Source organism: Adiantum capillus-veneris, chromosome 12 (genome assembly GCF_014529385.1).
Source record: "Adiantum capillus-veneris isolate H3 chromosome 12, ASM1452938v2, whole genome shotgun sequence".
NCBI lineage: Eukaryota > Viridiplantae > Streptophyta > Polypodiopsida > Polypodiales > Pteridaceae > Adiantum > Adiantum capillus-veneris.
Window position 1 is genome coordinate 148968883 of NC_140942.1, and position 25731 is coordinate 148994613.

The 25731-nt window shown below is 49.7% G+C and overlaps 1 protein-coding gene across 5 annotated transcripts in view; it reads left to right on the forward strand.

Annotated features, from left to right (window-relative positions):
• The window catches only part of LOC147446669 (uncharacterized), a 137519-nt gene that overhangs the window by 74517 nt on the left and 37271 nt on the right, over positions 1 to 25731 (forward strand). The gene's annotated exons all lie outside the window — the stretch shown is intronic.

Here is a 25731-nt window from a genome sequence, read left to right on the forward strand (position 1 = left end):
GTAATAAATACCATGACCTTGGTTTTACCAAAGTTGACGGACAAACACTTTCCTGGGCAAACCTATGCAAAGCATCCAAGTGACGTTGCATCCCCTTCGGACAGTCGGAGATCAACACAATATCATCAGCATATAACAATATTGGGATCCATGTCCCTGCCAGCTGTGCACCTCTATCACCATCTCTCTCAATGTAGTCAGAATCCTCATCTACATACATACCAAATAGAGTAGGAGAGAGCGGGCAGCCCTGCTTCACCTCAATAGTGGAGTAAACCGGTGTGGATAGACCCTCTAGGGTGCGTACATGCCCCACTACTGACCTGTATAATCCCATGACCCCCCAAATGAGCACTGTGGGTACTCCCATCTGCTGTAATCTGCGCATCAATCTAGCTCTGGGCACTGTGTCAAATCTTTTGCGGAAATCCACAAAGCTACAATAGATCCGTCTCCCACGCGATCTGCCCTCCTCAATGATGGCTCTGAGTGTCAAGATATGGTCAAGAGTAGAAAAACCCTTCCTGAACCTTGCCTGCCCGGCCGCGCGTATCCTCTCCCTCTCTGCCCATCTACTCAATTGCTGCTCAAGAATAGATGCGTACAACCGTGCCAATGTGTGTCGAATCATGATAGTGCGATAGTTCCCAGGCTCCATAGGTCTCCCGACTTGAAGATAGGTACAATAGTAGATAGGCTCCGCCCTCACAGATGGCACGGTTAAACATAGGTGCTAGAAGCTCTTCTAGTAAATCTCTGGCATGCGTGAAATGCTCAGCCACTAAGCCATCATCATCATATGCTCTCCCAGTCCTCATCGTGTCAATGGCCTTCCTCACCATCTCACCGGAGAAAAAAGCACATGTGCGTGGGCATGGATCGGGGGGGTCGGGAAGGGGGGGCTGCTCTGGAACTGTGTACAGAGATGATGCATACTGGTCCCAGGTCTCTGTAGAAGTGATGGCAGGGGGGGGGGGGGGGGGGAGTGCTCATGAGAGAGCCCTAATGCCTCACGTGAGTCCTGACTCAAGAATAGTCGGTATAGATCCTGCTCTAGGCGAGCCAAAAATGCCCTCTTCTTTCGCCGCACTAGGCGTCGGAAGTCAATCTGTGACTGCCTGTAAGTGATGTCCCCCAAAAGCACCTCCCTCTGAAGTCTAGCTCTAGTGTCCCGGCATTCCTCATCATACCAACTGTTTTGGGACATGCTTCCCGAACGGCGTCTTTGCTCAGGTTGGGTATGAGAGTATGCCTCTACTGCTGCATCATGTAGTGTTTGTGTCAGTATAGTAGTAAGCTCCTCCAGAGGTCGCCCTGGCTCCTCTATTCACAGGCGTCTGTAGATCCCATCTATGTATACAGAGTCCGTCTCCGGCGTGAAGGTGTAGCGAGTAGGGGCTGCTGCCGGTAGCCTGTGTGCTACACTAAACTGAAAAGAAATGGTAAGCGACACAAGAGCATGATCCACTGCCACGCCAACAGGTCTGGGTCCAACCGTGAGGTCCTGGATACTAGAGATGAGGCTTGGCTGTGCCATGACATAATCCACTGTGCTGTCTGTGTGGAAAGCATGTAAAACCCCCCCGCAGCGGGAAATCTCTGTAGGCCATTCAAGATGGCCAATCCATGTGCAGTCCCCATGTCTATCAAGTGTTGTCCATACTCGGTGTGTTCTCCATCCTGTGATAGTCTGGATAGGCCCGTCTCTGCAACATCCAACTCTCTCAGCATCTCCTCTGAAGTATCATAAAATACTGTCTGATGATGGGTAGTCCTAGCATTGAAATCGCCTAGAATGATGATGTCATCATCTCTAGAGAACTCCCATATGTCATCATCCAGAATAGAGAAGGGGGACTGTCCTCTGGGTGGTGCATAAACTGACGTACTCGGGGGAAGTAGCAATTAGCAATGTAAAGATATCTGCCTCTCTTCTCTGAATCTCACCCACATGTAGCTAGCTTGCTCATCCCTGCGGGCTATATGTATTAATGGTTGCAACTCCTCCCTGAATAACACTGGCACTCCTCCTGAGCCCCGCCCTCTGTGCTCTGATCGTGTCTCCTGTCTACAGGCTGTCTCCCATCTATATCCTTTAATGTGAGGCATAGATTCCCCGGGGCGTGATGTGTCTCAAAGTAGAAGACGATGTCTCTTCCCGTAAAACTATCCTCAAAAGCACCCACATCAAGGCGCATAGATCCATTACAATTCTAGGTGGCAACTTTGAGTGTGGTCCCATAGGTCTCGCACCGTCATGTGGAGCGCCGCTCTACGATCACCACCCGACCATCTCTGTAGAAGGCCGACTTCCCCTTCTCCCTTGCCGCTTGAATCTTTGGCATTACCTCTCTCATATGCGCAAGCTGTGTGAGAGTGAGGTCATCTCCAAGGAATATGCCCGTTTTCTTTAGTCTAGGGCGCTTCTTCAAGAAGTCCTTCTTTGCCTCCATGGATGGGAAACGGATGAATAAAGCTCTCCCTTTTGAAGTCTCCCCATTGCCTTGTGACTTCTTCCCTACCCTCCATGCCTTCGTATGAGTAGCCTCACTACCCATAATGCGGAGAAGTTCTTCGACTTCCTCTTCCACATCATCTCGCTCTTATAGACCGGTTACTCTTATATGCAAGGCTCTAATTTTCCTTTGCTGCTCTTCTTCTAGAGTCATGTTGATGATTGTAGGAGTGGGGACGGATGTGGTTTCTTTCCCTTTCCGTTTCTTAGCGACTTCTATCCATTTCTCGGCCTCATCCGTCTTCTTTTGCGTCTTCGTGATCACATCCATCCACGAAGACGTCTTTAGCACCTTTTGTTTCTCCTCCTCTTTGATCATCCGTACCTGCTCCTTGATGACCTTGATCTCGCCTATCATCGAGGGCTGAAATTCCCCTTCTGCCAGTCCACTACTTACTCTATCTGCAAGCTCTCGCTTGAGGGCTGTGACCTCTTCTCTAAGTGCTTGTGAATCCGCCTTAAATGCTTGTAGCTCTGAGAGAGAGAGAGAGAGAGAGAGAGAGAGAGAGAGAGAGAGAGAGAGAGAGAGAGAGAGAGAGAGAGAGAGAGAGAGAGAGAGAGAGAGAGAGAGAGAGTCCAAGCTTCACTTCGGGTCTTGCTTTTCCCGTTTGCCAGTCTACCCCATTCTTCATGGTGGCTTTGCCGGTCTTGAGTGCTACACACGGCGCTCCATCACCACTTGCTTGTCGCGTGGATTGTTCTGGTGACCTGTTGACACGCATTGACTCCAAAATTCAACACTTGGCACAGCATGCCTTGGTTGTCCGGATGATTGGACAGTCTCCACCTCGCTCTTCTATACGTGATTGGTGTCAGACTGCATTGGGCACTACTCAGGGACGGGTCTCGGAGCTTTCATTCCTTGGTAGAGGCATATTCATGGCACGTCTTTCAGATCCCGCCACTGCCTCAGCTCTCCTGGCTCGCTCTCCGATACTCTCTGATCGCAACATTATATACTTGACGAGGTTGTATCCCGAGTTTACTAGTGAGGAGTTTGACAGTCAGCATCTTATTCCCAGATTCCCTCTGATGCTCTCCTTCCCGGATATGCCTCTTCATTTTATTGATGAGCATCTCCTTCAGATGATTGCTGCTCATTTTGGCACAGTAGTTCCAGGATCTTGCATCTTCTCATCTAGTCCACCTCGCATTCAGGTCCTGGTGTTTGGGGATACTTCGTTACTAGATACAGTTACTGTGGCTGTGCGTGATAGAGACTACTCTTGCCGAATAGTAGTCACTGGCCGCCCAGGACAGTGCCTACGTTGTCACGCGATGGGACACTTGGCACGCGATTGCCCACTCAGCCACGCCATCGGCGACAACAACAGCCGGCTCGTGGCACCCAGGCTCAGCCACGTGGTCAGCGTCCACAGCCGGTTCCTACTACTACTACTAGAGCACCTCAGCAGCCTACGGGTGCTCCCTCTGCTTCAGTTCCCACTGAGACTGCATGGCAGACAGTTGGTCGTAACCATTCCTTCCGTCCTCGTCAGCAACCCACACCGCATGCAGCCCCCAGTGTTATCTCTCCTGCTCCCTCTCAAGTTTCCACCACTCCCTTACCCCCTGCTTCTCCTCGCCATTCTTCTTCTTCAGCCCAGGATCACTTACCTCTGCTACCAGCTCCTCCTTCACTTGCCATTCCCCTGCCCGTTCCTACCCCTCTTCTCGAGGTCCCTATTCCCATGCAGATGGATCATTCACCGCTATTACCTCTCCCTTTTCCTCCTCTCCCTCTCGCCCTTACTCCCCCCCCCTCCTCCTTCTGGTCCACCCCCTCCCTCAGCCGCTCATACTTACGTCCCACCCAGTTTTCTCAGCTCTTGCCCTCTTTCCTGGGGAACTCATTGGGCTGAAATGTGCGGTGACTCAGAAGGACCATTGCGGGTGCAGCTCTACCTTATGCATCACAAGCCAGGTTGTGTTCCCTCTTAATTAGGCAGTCGCTCTCAGCCTACCCATTCCTTTTTCCTTCCATTCCATGGAGCTCAGGAATGGTCCGAGGATGAGGTTCTGCATTTTGTGCATACACAAACTATGGCTCAGCTTCATTTATGGTTGTCTACTTCCGCTCCGGATGTATTGTCTCAACACTTCCCTTCATGTATTGGTGCTATGGAATGGAGTGATGTATATGCTTGCTATTCATTTCCTATGATCATTCATGTATCCTTAGATGTGGTGCTTCGTATGTCGATGCGCATTTGGGGTGTCAAAGCTGCAACATCGGTAATGCAATGTAAACAAGCTGAGGTCCACAGTTGGTGCAACGAGACACCATATTTTAGAGAGGGCTTGCGGGTTGCTTTCCTCCCGCCTGAAGCTCACCCCTTGGATGGCCTAGCTGCCTCCAAGAAGATGCGCAGTTAGAGAGATGCTTTACCAATTCTTTCATGCAGACTATGGATTTACATGTAGTTTCTTGGAATGCTAATGGTTTATAGACTTCTCGAGTAAGAGGTTCACGTAAGCTTTTACTTCGCCGAGATTTACACGCTCATGTAGTAGGCACTGTGGATATATTACTAGTACAGGAGCATAAGATTGCCACTCCCTTTGGTAATCTCATGCCCTCAGGAGGTCACACTTTCTGGGAGCGTGCTCTGGGCATTCATGGACAGAGTTGCGGTGTATGCATATCAGTGGGGCCACATTACTTGGCATCAGTTCAGCAGCATGGCACCCTTGTCGCTGGCAGAGCAGTCTATGTTTCTATCCGGATTCAGGACTCTATCATTGGTTTTATGTCAGTCTATGCACCCACTACTCCTCGGGAGAGAGCTACTTTTTGGTCCTCCTTGGTTGCTGCTCTACCTGCTGTAGACTCTTGGGTTGTTGGAGGCGACTTCAACGACGTCGAAAGCGACTCTGACTGGCGATTGATCACTCCTCAAGTTCTATCATCCATTTCTCCCGATGAGCAGCCAGCTTGGGATCAATTTCTTCTAGCTATTCAAGGTGTTGACGCCTAGCACATACCCTCTTTTGGTCACCACCCTGCTACACTTCATTACTCGTGGGGGTTTCATAGACAACAGGGAAGATTATTAGAGCGACTTGATCGTTTTTACATTGGCACTTGGGCAGCAGCTCTGGGTGGATTTACTACTATTTGGCGAGGGACCAGCCTCTCAGATCATTTACCCATCTCATTGTTTATCTCTTTCACTAGATCCTTTGCACAGAGACGAGGCTGCCGCATCCCTGACAGTGTTCTCACCACTGAAGTTTTGCAGCAACAGATTCGTGACTTATGGTCCACGGGTGCTTCTTATTGTGGTCCCTCTGGAGAGTTCCTTGCCCATTGCATTACGCAGTCTAGTATTTACTGCCGTGATCAGACTGCTATTATTCATCGTCAGTTGAGAGTACGCGAGTCTGATCTTCACATTCCTCTTGGTTCCACACAGCGCTTGCTTGAGGAGTGGCCTCAGGATGCTTATCTCGCTGCTAGACAGACAGAGCTCACAGAGGAAATTCGTCGCATACAGGAGGCTAGGTCCGAGTTCACTCATCATGCTTCAGTATCTCATTGGATAGCTAAAGCTGATCGAATGAATAAAGCCTTCTTCGCTGCGCATAAAGAGCGCCCTCCTGGCACCACCCTTCGGACTTTGTGCGATGCTCAGGGGACACTTCATATGCATCCTGATGTTATTCTTGATATGTCTGCAGATTATTTTGAGGCATTGTTCACTGCTGATGTATGCACTACTGAGGTTTTACATGCCCGTGAGCAGATATGGCATCACACCCGACGTCATTGTACAAACACTATGGCAGAGATCTTGTTGGCTCCGTTCACACTTGCGGTGCTTTATGCTGCTATCGAGAGTCTAGATCCATCTTCTTGTCCAGGCGAGGATGGCCTCACTAGAGCTTTCTTTTTGACCTATTGGGATGTATTGCAAATACCACTGCTTCGTGGTTGTCAGGATATCTTTGCATCAGGATATATGCATCCGGATCTTTGTTCAGGTCTCATATCTCTTATTCCGAAAGGGGGTGACACCACACAGCTCCGCCAGTGGAGACCTATTACCCTACTCCCTTCGGTCTATAAGATATTAGCGTTACTGATCAGCCATCGCTTGCGACCGTTCTTACCAGATATTATTCATACTTCTCAAACAGGCTTTGTCATGGATCGATGCATACTGGATAATATCTTCACTCTTTATGAGGCAGTAGAGTGGGCCAGATCATCTTCTGAACCTCTCGCTTTTTTCATCCTTGACTTTTAGAAAGCATACGATCGTGTTGAGTGGGAGTTTCTCGAAGGATCATTAGCTAGGATGGGTTTCCCTTCGAGATGGATCTCAGGCATTTCCGCTCTCTTCAGGACTGCCAGCAGTGCTATTACTATTGGTGGTCGTGTCAGTCGTAGTTTTGAGCTCTCTCGATCTGTCCGTCATGGATGTCCTTTAGCAGCATATCTGTATCTGTTTGTAGGAGAGACTACGTCCGACTTTCTTCGAGCTCAGAGTCATGCATTTCGTGGCTTGACCATGCTAGTACCTTTAGCTCCGGACCTTATCGATCAGGAGTTTGCTGATGACACTATGCTGATGTTGCGCTATTCGCTAGCAGCTCTTGATGCCATGCGGGGGCCCTGGAGGTTTTTGCATTGCCAGTGGCGCACGCATTAACTGGCATAAATCCTATGGGTTACTGGTTGGCAGTGATGACTTGCCTACTTGGGGGGTGACTGATGGTTTCACATGGCTGCAGCCGGGTCAGACATGCAGATATCTTGGTCTTCAGGTTGGATTTGACGTTTTCTCTCAGCAGCAGTTTGCACCCGTACTACAGTCTATTCGCAGGAAGCTATGTCATTGGTCTTCACGTCATCTGTCGTTGGCTGGCCGTGTATTGGTCGCCAACCAAGTCATTCTGGCTACAGTATGGTATACGGCCTCCTGTTGGATGCTACATTCTGGTGTGATAGCTCAGCTACGCAGACTCGTGCGGAACTTTTTATGGAGTGGCACTGATGGGACTACTGATACTCGTGCTCGAGTTCGTTGGTCCACGATTATTCGTCCTAGGTCAGCAGGCGGCCTTGGCATTATTGATCCAGTATTACACAGCCGCACCCTTCTTACCAAGCTTATTGTTCGGGATCTCTTTCCCTGCCAAGAACCTTGGAAGATGCTTCTGCAGGCCGCTCTTTCCACAGCGATTCCACGCCTCGGCACTAGAGATGGCCATACTTGGCAAACAGGGTATCGTTTTCTCTTTACGGATGCCTCCTTGTGCACCAGCACTCTCTCACCCTTCATCCGCTCACTCCTTGAGATTTGGGTATCCATCCGGCGAGCTATCATACGCTCACCTCCCTCATGGCGTGAAGAGATTGAACGCCAACCTCTTATTTGGAATGATGCAGTTCTTGATTCTTCAGTTAAACGACCCCGTCAGCTTGGGGAGAGGACTCACATTGATTGGGCTGCTTGGGACACTGGCCCTGCTGCCTCTATGCGGTTGTTTCATGAGACACGTATGCTGGATGCAGATTTTGTGGCAGAGCATTATGACATTGGTCGCGGGGTAACAGACAGACTGCTTGAGATTGACTCCGCCATTCCTTCACAGTGGGACGCAGTCATGAGAGGCACGGTTCAGATGCCTGCACATTGTGGCTGGGAAGGCCTCTTTGCTCAGAGCACTCTCTGATTAGGTCGTTTTGACACCATGCTGTTTACAGTTGAGACTGACTGCTCTCCGGGGATGCATGCTAGATTGACATATGCTACCACCTCTCCGCACCTTCTCCACAGCGGCGCTCGATGGGAGGCCATACGAGTAGTTGGCTCTCGCGGGAAGCCTCGTTGTGTTGACCCCCGTTTCGCTTGCGCTGATGCTGCACTTTGGAGGCTTTGGGTGTGGGAGGGTCGTGCCCTATCTCAGCTTTATTGGGACCCATGAGAGTGGCATTGGCCTCACTCTAACCCCACCGGTGCACATGTATCATTCTATGAGTACACTATCAGAATTGGAAGATTCGCATTGATGAGACAGCACACAGAGCAGCCCACTCGTATGCGTTTCTGGTTACATTCAGGTCTCTCCCATGCCTATCTACAGCAGTTATGGTCAGCCATCTGGGATTTACATGTGGCTCGTCGTATTTCTTTTTTCATGTGGATGATTGCACATGCAGGACTTCCAGTTGGGACTTGGCTAGCTTCTATGGGTCATGATCCGTTATGTACTCGCTGTCCTTTGCGACTACCTGAGTCACCTGCACACTGTCTTTGGTCATGCTCGTCTTCTCATGTAGTGTGGCTAGCAGTTTGCTTTTTACTTAGCAGAGCTGGTGTTCAGCATGGATTTCTCACTTGGGGATCTGTCTCCTGGTTGATGCCGATGCCTGGACCGCATCTTTTCTACGAGGGCTCAGACACAGATCTAGCTCTTATGCTTACCTCGGCTGGTTATCGGCGATGGTCTTTGGCTATGTTACCACAGATTGCTTGGCAGGGGGATCGTGAGACGCGTGATGAAATCTTCTCAGTTATCACTAGCATTGCACTATGGAATGTTTGGAGAGCTCGTTGTCTTCACATTCTCAGTGCGGCTCCACAGCTCTTTCCGGATACCCTCACTGCCATTTGGCTGGACATTATTCACCCTCATTTGGCAGTGGGATTCTTCCTCAGGTACATCTAGAGCAGCTGAGGCTCGTCGATTTGACTTCCTTCGGCGTTGGGCTCGATCTCCACTCTTCTTCACACTTACAGGTGGACAGATTACATGTGGACAGATTACATGGCGTTATGCACCTCCTCAGTGGTTTCTCCTCCACTCATCATATAGACCACCATGAGATTGTTCTAGTAGAGTTGTCACTATAGTGGCTCTCACCTTTACATTCAGCTTGTACACCCCACGTGATAGGCTTTTTTTGGCATCCGTTGGGGATTATATTGTACTCAGTAATATATAGCCTTGATTTTTCCAAAAAAAAAGAAAAAGAGAGAGAGAGAGAGAGAGAGAGAGAGAGAGAGAGAGAGAGAGATATGAAATGTTATATTAACGTCTTCAAAAGGCCAAAGTGACCTATGAGACCAGAATGCGGTGTATCTGATACAAAGTCAGATTAACAAAATAAATTAAACTAGGATAACAAAATATAAATACTGCGGGATCCTTAGCTAAGCAGTACAATGTGAAGACAATATGGGAGGGGAGTAGAGATCCATCTTCATCTGCACTCTGGACGACGAAAGAGTATGGCTTGAATCCTTTGCCATAGCCTCCTTCGCAATTGTGTAGCTCCTCTCCTCCCTCGGGGTCGTCTAGATCTCCCTAGCTCCAATGCTCGGTCTATGAGAATGCCAGTAGTGCGGGTAGACCTCTCCACCGTCGCTGGTTGCTCCTCTGTCTGTTCTTCTGGGTGTACAATATCTAGTGTAAAGAAATTTGTGATCTGTCTCTGGGGATGTCTCTCTTCACCTCTCCTCAGTAAGGTTTCTCTATGCTTGTGTAATGCAAGTAGATAAAGCCCAAGACATCTTTGATCCTCATAACTCATGACCCTAGATAGAGGCCCAAAACCTTCTCTGAATAGACAATGAAAACGACCTCGTATCTCATAGTACACTGTGCAGTGACATATGTAATGTACTTTTGTCTCTGGCTCTAGATGGCATAAGCGGCATATTCTGTTATCTGTTGGTGTCCCTCTGAATCTGCCAGTCTCAATCTCGAGCTGATGTGAGGATGTGCGTATCTAGCCAATGGCACAACGCAAACCATGCGAAAGATGCGAGTCCATATAGCTAGGTCGAATCACAAACCCATCCCCCGTGAGGTGGAGAAGATGCTCTCTATAGAAAGCCCCCAACTCTTCTAACGGCTCTATCCATGTCCTCGTGTCCAGCTGGATCAAATCCTGACGAATGAGTCTATTAATCTCTGCCCATGTCAGAGACCTCAAGGGTTCCTGAAGAAAGTATTGAAAAGGAGGCAACCTGTCCATGGTGAAACCATGTGTCTGAAACCATGATGTCATCTGAGCATACCAGCATGATGTATCCCCGTTAAGAGCTAATTGTCTGGAGGACTCTAGAGCCACCCTGGCATATCTGTCTGTGGTAGTATCCCATAGACTGTGTACAAAGGAGACTGATCTTGTGAGCGCCTCAATCTCCATAGGGGGGGCAACTAATTCCGCTTGAATGATATCATGCGGTACAGAAACCTTGGCTCTAATCAGCCGAGAGATCATAGATACCAGGGGCTTCTCCCATATGCCTCCACCCATCCTGGCCTATAGAAGGTCCCCAAACCTGCACCCCATATAACATAGTAGAGGCAACCAAAGTATCAAAGAGCCATAACTTTGTCCTAGGTTCCTGGAACTGAACCTTTGAACACATCCTCTCCATTCCTCCCAGAGCCGCACCGGCTCTAGTTAGTCTAGTCTCTGCTGCTCTTCTCAAAGAAAATCTCGGCCCAGTGAAGACTACCCCCCGGTAAGTGTATGCATCTGTATCTCCACAATCTCCTGACCATATTTGAAAGTAGGTACTGATCTCCTGACCCATTGCGGTGTGGTGTTAAACACCATAACCTTTGTTTTACCTAGGTTTACACCCAGTCCACTATCCTCTGCAAAATTGCGTAGTGCGTCCAAATGTCGTTGCATACCTTCTGGTGAGTCAGATATCAGTACAATATCATCAGAATAAAGCAACAATGGGATCCACGTCCCTGCCAGCTGGGCACCCCTGTCACCCTTTCTGTCAATGTAATCAGACACCTCATCAACATACATACCAAATATAGTAGGAGACAATGGGCAACCCTGTTTCACTCCAATAGTAGAGTGAACTAAATCAGATACCCCTTCTGGAGTGCGTACATGTCCCACCACTGATCTGTACAAAGCCATTATCCCCCAAATTACCTCTATGGGCACTCCCATCTCTTGCACTCTGCGCATCAATCGAGCCCTTGGTACCATGTCAAATGCTTTGCGAAAATCCACAAAGCTACAATAGATCCGTCTCCCGTGTGCTCTGCCCTCCTCAATGATGGCCCTGAGTGTCAGAATATGATCAAGAGTGGAGAAACCCCTCCTGAAGCCGGCCTGACCCTTTGCTCGTACACCCTCGCCCTCTGCCCAGCTACTCAAGTGTTGTTCTAGAATAGATGCATACAATCGTGCCAATGTGTGTCCAACCATAATAGTGCGGTAATTCCCAGGCTCTGTAGGGTCACCAGCCTTGAAGATGGGCACAATATTAGACAACCTCCAGGTCTCAGGTAATCCCTCACACATGGCACGATTGAACAACACTGCGAGAACCTCCATCAGCATATCCTTGGCATGTATAAAGTGCTCCGCTACTAGACCGTCATGATCATATGCCTTCCCGGTCCTCATCCTGTCTCGATGGCCCTTCGTACCATCTCAGGTGTAAAGAAAGTGCTCGTAGCTGGGCAAGGCTTGGTAGGGTCTGGAAGGGATTCCTGTCCCGGAACTGTATATAATGATTTCGCATATTGGCCCCACACATTAGGTGAAGTAATCACTGGGGGAGGAGAGTGCTCATGGAAGAGTCGCCATGCCTCTCCTGAGTCCCCACTCAAGAACATCTGATATAAGTCTCGCTCCATCTGAGCTAGGTAAGCTCGCTTCTTCCGTCGCACAAGGCGTCGGAAAGCAATCCGAGACTGTCTGTAAGTGATGACTCCTAACAGAAGACCCCTCTGAAGCTGGGCTCTCATCTCTCTACATTCCTCATCATACCAACTATTCTTGGGCATGCTCCCAGAATGTCGTCTCTTACTCGGCTGAGTGTGTGGGTATGCCACTGATGCAGCCCCATGCAGTGTCTCAGTCAGTATATTGGTGCACTCCTCCATTGAGAGGCCTGTACCATTTGTGCCAGCCGTGCCTTCCAATAGACGGTCCCAGATCTCCTCTGTATAAACGAAATCAGTCTCTGGTGTAAATGTATAGCGGGTGTGTGGCCTGCCTCCTAGTGTCTGGGTTGTACTATACTGAAATTTAACGGACAGTGTCAATAGAGCATGATCTACTGCTATGCCCACTGGCCTGGCTCCCAATGTGAAATCCTGAATGCAGGGGACAAAGCTTGGTTGTGTCATAACATAATCCACTGTACTGGCCCCATGTCTCTGTGGAAAGCATGTGAAACCGGTTGCTTTGGGAAATCGCTGTAAGCGATTAAGTATGGCTAATCCATGTGTAGTCGTCATTTCCATGAGGTATCTTCCATACTCCGTATGCTCTCTATCCTCTGAGCATACGGAGTATCTTCCATACTCCGTATGCTCTCTATCATCTGAGCATCTGTCCAGTCCCAGCTCACCCACATCCATCTCTCTGAGCATCTCATCTGAAGTGTCATAGAAGACCGTCTACGAGTTGCCCGTTCGGGCATTAAAGTCCCCTAGGAGAATGATATCACCATCCCTAGAAAACTCCCATATGTCATCATCTAGAATAGAGAAAGGTGACTGCCCTCTGGATGCAGCGTACATGGATGTACTGGGATATAGTAACATATGGCAATATATAGGAATCGACGTGTGTCAGCTCTCAGTCTCACCCACATATATCTAGCATGATCATCTCTTTGTACAATATGCAGTAATGGTTGTAGTTCCTCTCCAAATAGCACTGCTACTTCTCCTGAACCTCTGCTCCCATGCTGAGATCTCGCATTTGTCCTGTGAGCTGTCTCCCATCTGTAACCCATCACATGTGGCATTACCTGTCCAGGGGCTTGATGAGTCTCTGAGAAGAATACAATATCCTTGTCTTTGAAACTGTCCTCAAAAGCACCCACGTCCAGCCTCATAGACCATCTGAAGGAGGTTGGCCTTCTCCTTCCACCATCCTTCCATCTCTGTTTTCCACTCCTTCATTTCCCTCTCCATCTGCGTATCCGCTTGTTCGTGAGCATGAAGGTTTCCTTTGCTCGCGACTTGCAAACAGGTGAGACATTGACGGCTTCCGTGTCCTGTGCAGGGTCTTGTGCAGGGGAGATTGCTTCCATGTTTTGTCGTTCAAGAGATGTCTCGGGCTCACTTACCATTTCGCACGCAGAATTTTCGCTGAATCTTGAGTGAATGATGTTACCGCCTACGCGTGTGATGATGCCGCCCGTGCGCTCTTGCCGCTGTCTACGCGTATGATTTCTCTGTCTGCATTGTTTTCGCCTCCGTATTTGACCGCCAGCTTTTGCTCCTTCTACGTTTCTGCAGCCCTGGAGCTACGATAAAGCTGCCAGTCAGAAGGCGGTTAGAAGCTTGATCGTCTACGTATGAAGCTTCTGTTAGATCGCCCAATGCCGCACACAGCCGTGGAGAATAATGCGCGCCTACTGAGAAGAATGAGAGAGAGAGAGAGAGAGAGAGAGAGAGAGAGAGAGAGAGAGAGAGAGAGAGAGAGAGAGAGAGAGAGAGAGAGAGAGAGAGAGAGAGAGAGAGAATGAAATGAAATGTTATATTAACGTCTTCAAAAGGCCAAAGTGACCTATGAGACCAGAAAGTTACAATGTGGTGGATTTGATACAAAGTCAGAGTAACAATATGACAAAAATGAAATGACAAATGTCACAATAAAATACTATAGAATCCTAAACTACTAGGTGTGAACTAAGTAGCTAGCTAGGATAGCTAGATCACAAGAGATCCAGCATCGGTCGCTGGCGGATCTCATCTATCTCCTCCATGGTTAGTAGTCTGACTGGGCGTCGTGGATGTCGAGCCAAGTGATCCGAATCCTCTGATGCAGCCTCCGTCGATGCTGTGTAGTCCTCCGCAGTCGTGGGCGTCTGGATCTCCCTAGCTCAGTCGCTCGGTCGATCAGTGTGCCTCTGGTGTGAGACGACGAGCTCTGCTGTGGTAGTAACTCCTCCGGGTGTCGAGTGGCAGCTCTAAAGAAATCTGTGATCTGTCTCTGAGACTAGCTACCCTCTCCTCTCATCAGGCTCTCTCTGTGTATGCGTAGCTCGAGCAAAAACAAACCCAAGCATCTCTGATCCTCGTACTGCATGACTCTGGATAATGGTCCAAAGCTCTCTTTGAACAAGCAATGGAAGCGGCCTCGTATCTCGTAGCACACGGGGCAGTGGCATGTGTAGTGCAACTCTGTCTCAGGCTCTATGTCACACAGGGGGCATGTCCTGGCCTCTGCTGGTACTCCGCTGTATCTCCCAGTCTCAATCCGCAGCTGGTGTGAAGATGTGCGGATCTGGCCAATAGCACATCGTACCCCATGAGACAAGTGGGTGTCCATGTATCTGGGCCTCGTCACAAAACCGTCAATCGTAAGCTGGAGGAGATGCTCTCTGTAGAAAGCCATCTTCGTGCCCAGCTCCTGTGCTGGCTGTATCCATGTCCTCCTGGTGTCTAGCTGAGTCAAGTCCTGGCGGATGAGCTTGGTGATCTGGGACTGTGTAAGAGTCAGAGAGGGTGCATCTAGTGAGTACTGGAAGGGAGGCAATCTGTCTATGTTGAAACCATGCGCCTGAAACCATGATGTCATCTCCCCATACCAGCATGCTGTATCTCCCTGCATGGCTAACTGTCGAGCGGACTCAAGTGCAAGGCGGGAATATCTGTCTCTGGGAAGTTCCCACATGCGGTGTATGAAGGAGACAGATCTCGTGAGCGCCTCAACCACTATTGGGGGGGGCCGCTAGCTCTGCTCGAACAATAGCACGTGGTACTGAGGCCTTGGCTCTAATGAGCCGCGAGATCATAGAGAGAGAGAGAGAGAGAGAGAGAGAGAGAGAGAGAGAGAGAGAGAGAGAGAGAGAGAGAGATTCGCATTGATGCGACAGCACCCAGAGCAGCCCACTCGTATGCGTTTCTGGTTACATTCAGGTCTCTCCCATGCCTATCTACAACAGTTTTGGTCGGCCGTCTGGGATTTACATGTGGCTCGTTGTATTTCCTTTTTCTTGTGGATGATTGCACATGTAGGACTTCCAGTTGGGACTTGGTTAGCTTCTATGGGTCATGATCCGTTATGTTCTCGCTGCTCTTTGCGACTACCTGAGTCACCTGCACACTGTCTTTGGTCATGCTCGTCTTCTCATGTAGTGTGGCTATCAGTTTGCCTTTTACTTAGCAGAGCTGGTGTTCAACATGGATTTCTCACTTGGGGATCTGTCTCTTGGTTGATGCCGATGCCCGGTCCTCATCTTTTCTAGGAGGGCTCAGACACAGATCCAGCTCTTATGCTTACCTCGACTGGTTATCGGCGAGGGACTTTGGCTATGATACCACAGATTGCTAGGCAGGGGGATCCTCAGACACGTGATGTCAATCTATGCACCCACTACTCCTCGGGAGAGAGCTACTTTTTGGTCCTCCTTGGTTGCTGCTCTACCAGGTGTAGACTATTGGGTTGTTGGAGGCGACTTCAACAACGTCGAGAGCGACTCTGACTGGCGATCGATCACTCCTCCAGTTCTATCATCCATTTCTCCCGATGAGCAGCCAGCTTGGGATTGATTTCTTCTAGCTATTCAAGGTGTTGACGCCTGGCACTTACCCTCTTTGGTCACCACCCTGCTACACTTCATTACTCGTGGGGGTTTCAGAGACAGCAAGGAGATTATTAGAGCGACTTGATCGTTTTTACATTGGCCCTTGGGCAGCAGCTCTGGGTGGATTTACTACTATTTGGCGAGGGACCAGCCTCTCAGATCATTTACCCATCTCATTGTTTATCTCTTTCACTAAATCCTCTGCACAGAGACAAGGCTGCCGCATCCCTGACAGTGTTCTCACCACTAAAGTTTTGCAGCAATAGATTCGTGACTTGTGGTCCACGGGTGCTTCTTATTGTGGTCCCCCTGGAGAGTTCCTTGCTCATTGCATTACTCAGTCTAGTATTTACTGCCGTGATCAGACTGCAACTATTCATCGTTAGTTGAGAGTACGCGAGTCTGACCTCCACATTCCTCTTGCTTCCACACAGCGCTTGCTTGAGGAGTGGCCTTAGAATGCTTATCTCGCTGCCAGACAGACAGACCTCGCAGAGGAAATTCGTTGTGTACAGGAGGCTAGGTCTGAGTTCACTCATCATGCTTCAGTTTCTCACTGGATAGCTAAAGCTGATCGAATGAATAAGGACTTCTTCGCTGCGCATAAAGAGCGCCCTCCTGGTACCACCCTCTGGACTTTGTGCGATGCTCAGGGAACACTTCATATGCATCCTGATGTTATCCTTGATATGTCTGTAGATTATTTTGAGGCATTGTTTACTGCTGATGTATACACTACTGAGGTTTTACATGCCCGTGAGCAGATATGGCATCACACTCGACGTCGTTGTACAGACACTATGGCAGAGATCTTGTTGGCTCCGTTTACACTTGCAGAGCTTTATACAGCTATCGAGAGTCTAGATCCATCTTCCTGTCCAGGCGAGGATGGCCTCACTAGAGCTTTCTTTTTACCTATTGGGATGTATTGCAAATACCACTGCTTCGTGGTTGTCAGGATATCTTTCCATTAGGATATATGCATCCGGATCTTTGTTCAGGTCTCATATCTCTTATTCCGAAAGGGGGTGACGCCACACAGCTCTTCCAGTGGAGACCTATTACCCTACTCCCTTCAGTCTATAAGATATTAGCGTTACTGCTCAGCCATCGCGTGTGACCGTTCTTACCAGATATTATTCATACTTCTCAAACAGGCTATGTCATGGATTGATGCATATTGGATAATATCTTCACTTTTTATGAGGCAGTAGAGTGGGCCAGATCATCTTCTGACCCTCTTGCTTTTTCCATCCTTGACTTTGAGAAAGCATACGATCGTGTTGAGTGGGAGTTTCTCGAAGGATCATTAGCCAGGATGGGTTTCCCTTCGAGATGGATCTCAGGCATTTCCGCTCTCTTCAGGACTGGCAGCAGTGCTATTACTATTGGTGGTCGTGTCAGTCGCTGTTTTGAGCTCTCTCGATCTGTCTGTCATGGATGTCCTTTAGAAGCATATCTGCATCTGTTTGTAGGAGAGACTATGTCCGACTTTCTTCGTACTCAGAGTCATGCATTTCGTGGCTTGACCATGCCAGTAGCTTTAGCTCCGGACCTTATCGATCAGGAGTTTGCTGATGACACTATGCTGATGTTGCGCTATTTGCTAGCAGCTCTTGATGCCATGCGGGAGGCCCTGGAGGTTTTTTGCATTGCCAGTGGCGCACGCATTAACTGACATAAATCCTATGGGTTACTAGTTGGCAGTGATGACATACCTACTTGGGGGGTGACTGATGGTTTCACATGGCTGCAGCCGGGTCAGACATGCAGATATCTGGGCTTTCAGGTTGCATTTGACGTTTCTTCACAACAGCAGTTTGCACCTGTACTACAGTCTATTCGCAGGAAGCTATGTCATTGGTCTTCACGTCATCTGTCATTGGCTGGCCGTGCATTGGTCGCCAACCAGGTCATTCTGGCTACAGTATGGTATACGGCCTCCTGTTGGATGCTACATTCTGGTGTGATAGCTCAGCTCCGCAGACTCGTGCGGAACTTTTTATGGAGTGGCACAGATGGGACTACTGATACTCGTGCTCGAGTTCGCAAGTCCACGATTATTCGTCCTCGGTCAGCGGGTGGCCTTGGCATTATTGATCGAGAATTACAGAGCCGCGCCCTTCTTACCAAGCTTTTTGTTCGGGGTCTTTTCCCAGGCCAAGAACCTTGGAAGATGCTTCTTCAAGCCGCTCTTTCCACAACGATTCCACGCCTCGGCACCAGAGATGGCCATACTTGGCAAACAGGGTATCGTTTTCTCTTTACGGATGCCCCCTTGTGCACCAACACTCTCTCGCCGTTCATCCGATCGCTCCTTCAGATTTGGGTATCCATGCGACGACCTATCATACGCTCACCTCCTTCATGCCGTGAGGAGATTGAGCGCCAGCCTCTCATTTGGAATGATGCAGTTCTTGATTCTTCGGTTACTCCACCCCGTCAGCTTGGAGAGAGGAGTCACATTGATTGGGCTGCTTGGGACACTGGCCCTGCTGCCTCTATGCGGTTGTTTCATGAGACACGTATGCTGGATGCAGATTTTGTGGCAGAACATTATGACATTGGTCGCGGGGTAACAGACAGACTGCTTGAGATTGACTCCGCCATTCCATCACACTGGGACGCAGTCATGCGAGGCATGGTCCAAATGCCTCCACATTGTGGCTGGGAAGGCCTCTTTGCTCAGAGCACTCTCTTATTAGTTCGTTTGGACACCATGCTATTCACAGTTGATACTGCCTACTCGCCGAGGATGCATGCTAGATTGACATATGCTACCACCTCTCCGCACCTTCTCTACAGCGGAGCTCGATGGGAGGCCATACGAGTAGTTGGCTCCCGCTGGAAGCGTCGTTGTGTTGACCCCCGTTTCGCTTCCGCTGATGCTACACTTTGGAGGCTTTGGGTGTGGGAGGGTCGTGCCCTATCTCAACTTTATTGGGACCCAGGAGAGTGGCATTGGCCTCAATCTAACCCCAACGGTGCACATGTATCATTCTTTGAGTACACAGTCAGAATTGGAAGATTCGCATTGATGCGACAGCACCCAGAGTAGCCCACTCGTATGCGTTTCTGGTTACATTCAGGTCTCTCCCATGCCTATCTACAGCAGTTTTGGTCGGCCGTCTGGGATTTACATGTGGCTCGTCATATTTCCTTTTTCTTGTGGATGATTGCACATGCAGGTTGGTTAGCTTCTATGGGTCATGGTCCGTTATGTTCTCGCTGCTCTTTGCGACTACCTGAGTCACCTGTACACTGTCTTTGGTCATGCTCGTCTTCTCGTGTAGTGTGGCTATCAGTTTGCCGCAGAGATGGTGTTCAACATGGATTTCTCACTTGGGGATCTGTCTCCTGGTTGATGCCGATGCCCGGTCCTCATCTTTTCTACGAGGGCTCAGACACAGATCCAGCTCTTATGCTTACCTCGACTGGTTATCGGCGAGGGACTTTGGCTATGATAGCACAGATTGCTAGGCAGGGGGATCCTCAGACACGTGATGACATCTTCTCAACTATCACTAGCATTACACTATGGAATGTTTTGGAAAGCTCGTTGTCTTCACATTCTCAGTGCGGCTCCACAGCTCCTACCGGACATCCTCACTGCCATTTGGCTGGACATCATTCACACCCTCATTTGGCAGTGGGATTCTTCCTCAGGTACATCTAGAGCAGCCGAGGCTCGCCGATTTGCCTTCCTTCGGCGTTGGGCACGATCTCCACTATTCTTTACACTTACAGGTGGACAGATTACATGGCATTATTCACCTCCACAGTGGTTTCTCCTTCACTCATCATCCCGACCACCATGAGATTGTTCTAGTCGAGTTGTCACTATAGTGGCTGTCAACCTTACATTCAACTTGTACACCTCATGTGATAGGCTATTTTGGCATCCGCTGGGGATCATATTGTACTTAGTAATATACAGCCCTGATTTTTCCAAAAAAAAGAAAAAAGAAAAGAGAGAGAGAGAGAGAGAGAGAGAGAGAGAGAGAGAGAGAGAGAGAGAGAGAGAGAGAGAGAGAGAGAGAGAGAGAGAGAGAGAGAGAGAGAGAGAGAGAGAGAGAGAGAAATGAAATGAAATGTTATATTAACGTCTTCAAAAGGCCATAATGACCTATGAGACCCGAAAGTTACAAAGTGGTGGATCTAATACAGAGTTAGAGTAACAAAATAACCTAACAACAATACAAAACAAAGATATATACTATGGGGTCCTAAGTTGATCGGTGATCGGTGTGAACCAAGCAAAAAACTAAGCAAAAAAATGGGCGGCTCGTTGGGATAGCTAAATCACAAGAGATCTAGCAGCGGTCGTTGGCGAATCTCATCAATTTCCTCCATGGTTAGTAGTCTGACCAGGCGCCGTGCATGCCTGGCCAGCGTGCTCTGAATTTTCTGTCGTAGCCTCCGTCGATGCTGTGTAGTTCCTCGCAGTCGCGGGCGCCTGGATTTCCCTAGTTCAATCTCTCGGTCAATGAGTGTGCCTCTGGTGTGAGACGAGGGGGAGCTCTGCTGTGGTAGTGGCTCTTGCGGCTGTCTCGTGTCTGCTCTGAAGAAGTCTGTGATCCATCTTTGAGACTGGCTAGCCTCGCCTTGGCTAGCCTCGCCATTCATCAGGCTATCTCTGTGTCTGCACAGCTCGAGCAAGAACAAACCAAGACATCTCTTATCTTCGTATCCCATGACTCTTGAGAGTGGTCCAAAACCTTCTCTGAACAAGCAATGGAAGCGGCCTCGTATCTCGTAGTAGACGGGGCAGCGACATGTATAGTGTAGCTCTGTCTCAGGTTCCATGTTACACAAGGGGCATGTCCTGTCCTCTGCTGGTACTCCGCTGTATCTCCCAGTCTCAATCCGCAATTGGTGAGAAGATGTGCGTAACTGGCCAATAGCACATCGTATCCCATGAGACAAGTGGGTATCCATGTATCTGGGTCTCGCCACAAAACCATCTTCCGTAAGCTGGAGAAGGTGGTCTCTGTAGAAAGCCATCTTCGTGCCCAATTCCTGTGCTGGTTGTATCCATGTCCTTCTGGTGTCTAGCTGGGTCAGGTCTTGGCGTATGAGCTTGGTGATCTCTGACTGTGTAAGAGTGAGAGATGGTGCATCCAATGAGTAATGGAATGGTGGCATCCGGTCTATGCTGAACCCATGTGCCTGAAACCATGATGTCATCTCCCCATACCAGCATGTTGTATCTCCTTGTATGGCTAACTGTCGAGAGGATTCAAGTGCTATGCGAGCATATCTGTCTCTAGGAAGTTCCCATGTGCGGTTTATGAAGGAGACCGATCTGGTGAGCGCCTCCACCACAAGTGGGGGGGCCGCTAGCTTTGCTCGGATAATGACCCGTGGTACTGATGCCTTGGCTCTAATGAGCCGTGAGATCATAGAGACGAGAGGTTTCTCCATGTTCTCCCATCCGTCTGAGCGACCCGGCCTCCCGTGGTGATCCAGTGAAGGTCCCCATATCTCGGTTCCATAGAGCAATGCTGAAGCTACTAAGGTGTCAAAGAGCCAGAGCTTCGTCCGGGGCTCCTGAAACTGAACCTGCGAACACATCCTCTCTAATCTACCCAATGCTGCATGGGCTCTAGTAAGTCTGGTTTCTGCTGCTCTTCTGAGTGAGAATGTAGGTCCACTAAAAACCACTCCAAGGTAAGTGTAAGCGTCTGTGTACTCCACAATCTCTTGGCCGTATGTGAATGTAGGTGCTGACCTCCTGATGCACTGTGGGGTGGTATTAAACACCATAACCTTGGTTTTACTCAGGTTGACAAACAAACCACTTTTGTGGGCAAACGCATGCAGAGCATCCAATTGACGTTGCATTCCCTCTGGGGATTCGGAGATCAACACTATGTCATCAGCATATAACAAAAGTGGAATCCATGTCCCTGCCAACTGAGCACCTTTATCCCCATCGCTGTCAATGTAGTCAGAAATCTCATCCACATACATACCGAAAAGAGTGGGAGAGAGCGGGCAGCCCTGCTTCACCCCAATAGTGGAGTGAACCGGTGTAGAAAGTCCCTGAGGGGTGCGTACATGCCCTACTACTGATCTGTACAATGCCATGATCCCCCAAATGAGTTCTGTGGGTACTCCCATTTCCTGTAATCTGCACATCAGGCTAGCTCTGGGTACCGTGTTGAAAGCTTTGCGGAAATCCACAAAGCTACAATAGATCCGTCTCCTATGAGATCTGCCTTCCTCGATGATGGCCCTGAGTGTTAGGATATGGTCAAGAGTAGAGAAGCCTCTCTTGAATCCTGCCTGCCCAGTTGCACGTATTCCTTCCCTCTGCCCATCTACTCAGCTGTTGCTCAAGAATGGATGCATACAACCGTGCCAGTGTGTGCCCAATCATAATAGTGCGATAATTCCCAGGCTCCATGGGGTCTCCTGATTTGAAGATAGGTACGATCGTAGATAGGCTCCAAGTGTCCGGTAGGCCCTCACACATGGCACGGTTAAACATAATTGCTAGAAGCTCTGCTAGTAGGTCTTTGGCATGCATGAAATGCTCAGCAACTAGGCCCTCATGATCATATGCTCTCCCAGTCTTCATCCTGTCAATAGCTTTCTTCACCATCTCAACGGTGAAAAAGACACATGTATGTGGGCATGGGTCGGGGGGGTTGGGGAGGGGCGGCTGTTCAGGTACTGTGTACAACGCCTCACGCGAGTCTTGACTCAAGAATAGCTGATATAGATCCTGCTCGAGTCGAGCCAAAAAAGCCCTCTTCTTCCGCCGCACCAGGCGTCGAAAGTCTATCTGTGACTGTTTGTGGGTGACGTCCCCCAACAGCACCTCCCTCTGAAGTCTGGCTCTAGTCTGGCGGCACTCCTCATCGTACCAGCTGTTTTGAGGCATGCTCCACTCCCAGATCAGCGGCTCTGCTCAGGGTGGGTGTGTGGGTATGCTTCTGCTGCTGCCTCATGTAATGTTTGTGTCAGTATAGTAGTTAGCTCCTCTAGAGGTCGCCCCGGGTCCTCAGTGCATAGGCATCTGTAGATTCCATCCATGTATACAGAGTCCGTCTCCCTTGTGAATGTGTAGCGAGTAGGGGCTGCTACTCGTGGTCTGTGTGCTACACTGAATTGGAAAGAGATGGTCATTGACACCAGAGCATGATGCACTGCCACCCCGACCAGTCTGGGCCCAATTGTGAGATCCTGGATACTAGAGATGAGATTCGGTTGTGCCATGACATAGTCCACCGTGCTGGCTCCATGTCTGTGTGGGAAGCATGTAAAACCTCCCGCAGCAGGAAATCTCTGTAGGCCGTTCAAGATGGCCAATCCATGTGCAGTGCCCATGTCTATCAGGTGTCGCCCATACTCAGTATATTCCATATCGTGTGATAGTCTGGAGAGGCCCGTATCTGCCACATCTATCTCTCTTAGCATCTCCTCTGAAGTATCATAAAACATTGCTTGGTGATGGGCAGTCCTAGCATTGAAGTCCCCGAGGATGACAATGTCACCGTCCCTAGAGAACTCCCATATGTCATCATCCAAAATAGAGAAAGGGGATTGTCCCCTGGGTGGTGCATAAACTGATGTACTCGGGGAAAAGTAACAAATAGCTAGATAGAGGTATCTGCCTGTCTCTGCTTTCAGCCTCACCCACGTGTACCTGGCGTGCTCGTCCCTGCGGGCTATGTGTATCAGTGGCTGCAGATCCTCTCTAAATAACACTGCCACTCCTCCCGAGCCCCGCCCTCTGTGCTCTGAGCGTGTCTCCTGTCTGTAGGCTGTCTCCCACCTATATCCACTGATGTGAGGCATGGATTGCCCCGGGGCTTAATGTGTCTCAGAGTAGAAGATGATGTCTCTTCCAGTAAAGCTATCCTCAAAAGCACCCACATCAAGACGCATAGATCCATTGCAGTTCCAGGCAGCTACGTTGAGTGTGGTCCCATAAGTCTCGCACCGTCATGTGGAGCATCGCTCCAATATTACTACTTTTCCGTCTCGGTAAAAAGCGATCTTGCCTTTTCCCCTTGCCGCTCTAATCTCCGACATTACTTCCTGCATATGAGCGATCTGCGAGAGGGTGAGATCGTCCCCGAGAAAGATGCCAGTCTCTTTAAGAGTTGGTCTTTTCTTCAAGAATGACTTCTTTGCTTCCATGGAGGGAAAACGGAGGATGAGTGCTCTTTCTTTTGAGGTTTCTCCACTGCCTCCATTTTTCTTTATGTTGCCCACTCTCCATGCCCTTGTGTGTGTCGGCTCATGAATCCCCATCAAGGCTGTGAGTTCTTTTACTTCTTCGTCCACATTGCCTTTGTCTTTAAGACCGCAAATTCTCGCATGTAAAGAGCGCACCCTTCTCCTCTGCTCCTCCTCTAGCGTCTGGTTAATGATGTTGTTGGGTGTGGACGTGGGCGTTATCTCCTTGTCTTTTCCTTTCTTGGCCACCTTGATCCATTTCTCGGCTTCGTCCGCCTTCTGTTGGGTTTTGGTAAGAACATCCACCCAAGAAGTCGTCATTTCTTTGTGCTGTTCTTCTCCCTCTTTGATGGCCCGTACTTGTTCCTTGATCGTGTTGATTTCTTCAATTACTGAGGGTTGCAGTTCGCCCTCTTCCAGTGTGTTTCTTGATCGGGCTTCAGCGAGTTCTTTCTTGAGTGACGCGATCTCTTCCTCTTGGGTCGTCACTCGGTCTTCCAACGTGCTTATCTTGCTCTCTTGGATCAGCACACGTCCTTCGAGAATGTTTATTGTGCCCCAGAGATTGCGGTTCAACTTGGTGATGGTCTCCGTCATTTCCTCTTTGCATTTTTGAATGGCATCCTCTAGGGGGTCGGCTTTATCGTTTGTCTTCCCCATGCTTGATCGCCGTCCGCAAGGGGGTTAGATGCACGTGTGCACCCACACTAGCAGCGGTCTCGGCTAGTGGTGGAGCGCGAGGCGGTATGGCCCGGGGGTGAAAACGGTAGTTACGAGGGAGAGAGAAGGGGGGGGGGGGGGGGTGGGGATAAGTATGGTAGATAGAGTGGGGGGAAGGGGGGAGAGAGGGAAGAAGGCCAAAAAAAAAAAAAAAACTCCCTACACGTAGAGGATAGAAGTCCTACGTGTGAAAGAAAAAGGGGGGGGGGGGGCAAGACATACTACACGTAGGAAAGGGGGGGGAGACATACTACGCGTAGAGGGTGGGGGGGGCTAGGGCAGCGTGGCGCGGGAGCGTGGTGCAGCGCTGCGAGCAGGGCCCATGGCGGCGGGGGGGCATGGCGACGGGCGCGCGGTGTGCAGGCCAGAGAGGGCGCGTGGGTGCAGCGCAGGTGGCGAGGGGCAGAGGCGGCGCGCGTGGTTGCAGTGCAGGGTCGGCCGGGCGCGGGGGCAGAGGCGGGGGGGGGGGGGGGGGGGGGGGGGGGGGGGGGGGGGGGTGCGCAAGCCAGGCAGCAGCACGCAGCACAGAGCCAGAGTGAGCAGCCGCGCGCGGCCAGGCAGCAGCACAGCGCACGGCAGCAGGAGAGAGAGAGAGAGAGAGAGGGAGAGAGGAGAGAAGGGAGATGAGAGAGAGAGAGAGAGAGAGAGAGAGAGAGAGAGAAATGAATGATATATTAAGTCTACAAGAGGCCAAAATGACCTATGAGACCAAACTGATTACAATGATGAGTCTAGTACAAACAAGAAACTACAAACAAAGAA